A 2033-nucleotide genomic window follows, 5' to 3' on the forward strand; every position below is an offset into this window, starting at 1 on the left:
ATACTAAAAAACACTAAATTACACACTTTAAATGGGTAAATTGTAAGGCAAGTGGATCATATCCAATAAATTTTATCATATCCAATAAAATGTACTGTATTAGAAAAATTTAAATCAAGTATATGTCAAATATGATTGACTTGTTAGTAAAGGAACCAGCAAAATGTGCCAGCACAGGAAGTGTCAAAGTTGGGAAGCGGAATGTTTGCATAAGCAGCCAGAAGTAAACAAAAGAAAAAGAAAGAAACAAGAGTGCCACGTGATCACAGGGAAGCAAAAAAAAAAAAAAAAAAAAAAAAACAACAACAAGGAAATACGAGACCATAAAGCTATGGCAATGCTTAGTCTGAGAGATCAGAGGCTTAAAGAAAAGAATAGATTAAAACCTAAAAAGAAAAGAAAGAAAAGAGATCCCTATGCACTCAAGAAAAAAGAAGTCCCCCAATACTTTTCCTGCTTATTCTATCAATGTAACACACAACTGGGCCCACCTTACCACACCCTGGTTGATACCAACTTTTATCAACTTTTCCACTAAGGCTAAACTGGACTTTGTGCAGGCAATGATGGACTGTCTCTATGCCAAGTGTAACCTTTGTGTAACTGACTGGCAATGGCTGAAACTGAGAAGTTGTGGCAGAAGTATCGAGTGACTCTAAGGACCACCAAGGATCCAAAATTTGAGTGATTACCATGCACACACAAAGGAACCTGTGCAGATGACTGTTTAGTAGAGAGAGTAATTCAACACAAGTGTTAAGTTGTGGCCACAGTTGACTCAGACCTTAAACAGAGAAATCAGGAAGATTCCTGGAGTTCCCATCAGGTTCATGCCTAATCACAGGGACAACACTGAGCAGATGCCGGATGATTATGTAACCCCAAGGTTTTAATACTTAATAGACAAAGTTCCTCTGCTTTCCTTCAACTAACTTTCTCTGTTGCCAGTTTATTAAACATGCCACAGAATGAGAAAAAAGAAAAGAAAAGAAAAACAAACAACAAAAAAAGAGCTGCAGTTTCCCTTACCAAGGTTGTTCAGGTACCATGATGGACCTGCATCAATGAATTGTTAGGGAGGCCCATGTCGTCTGGTTGGATCTGGCAGCTGAGCGCCACAGAGGAGAGAACAGCGCGGTTGAAAAGCATAGGGTGAAAAGATGGGAGGTCTGAAACACGAGTACAAGATATCATTTGCAACATTAGCGTCCAGCTGGAAAGGAAACCTGAAACCGAGCAAGCAAGCTCCAATTTTAAGCAGGACACTGCCAGGAGTTTTTCTCAAATGGCAAAGATGCAAAATATTCCAGAGTGTATACCCTGGAGGTGCACGGTTTAAAAAAACAGCAAGCCAAGCACCCGTGCGCCCACCCTGCAGCTTAAGAAAAAAGAAATTGTCAAATTTTAAAACCCCTCGGTGCCCTTTCCCAGACACACCCCCAAATCCCCGCCGAAGGGAGGAACCACCGTCCTGAATTTTGTGTCAGCGGTTTATTTGCTATTTTTTTTCATTTTCAATTTAACATCAAAGTCCTTATTTAACAGACTCAAAATCAGGTGTGTAAATACGTAAAACACAAAAAAGAAGTCTCGTAGACAAACGCGGCGTTTAGATCCCATTCCTGGAATTCTCCGCTTCGCCCCCTAATGGTGACACAAGGCACCGTGTGAATAAGATATTTCCCGAAAGAACGGTGACTGTCCTTATTTACATACCCACAGTGCACTGCGCCACGTCCAGGTTTAAAACAGCAACACTTTAAATTTTCTTCCACTTATATTTTCTGAAAACTAGACTTTAACTTACAGAGTAACCCGTAAACTTTTATTCAGACACTGAATCTTGGCGTCAACTAACCACCGTCAGTGCAATAGAAGTTTCTTTTACTCGAGGTGTGGATTACAGAACACTAACCCATACTCTGGTTTCTCTTCAGATCGTATAAATCTTTCGCCTTTTACTAAAGATTTCCGTGGAGAGGAACAACTCTGAGTCTTAACCCAATTTTTTGAGGCCTTGTTTCGGCAAGGCT

The 2033-nt window shown here is 40.3% G+C and overlaps 1 non-coding gene and 1 pseudogene across 1 annotated transcript; both read left to right on the plus strand.

Moving 5' to 3' along the window:
- The first annotated feature begins 337 nt into the window (after positions 1-337).
- On the plus strand, positions 338-1251 carry LOC114491347 (annotated as a pseudogene).
- A 666-nt stretch (positions 1252-1917) lies between these two features.
- On the plus strand, positions 1918-2033 carry LOC114493524. The gene has a single exon (XR_003684162.1). It is a non-coding gene; the product is annotated as a U5 spliceosomal RNA (small nuclear RNA).

The sequence above is a fragment of the Phyllostomus discolor genome, chromosome 1 (genome assembly GCF_004126475.2).
Source record: "Phyllostomus discolor isolate MPI-MPIP mPhyDis1 chromosome 1, mPhyDis1.pri.v3, whole genome shotgun sequence".
In the NCBI taxonomy this organism is placed as follows: Eukaryota; Metazoa; Chordata; class Mammalia; order Chiroptera; family Phyllostomidae; genus Phyllostomus; species Phyllostomus discolor.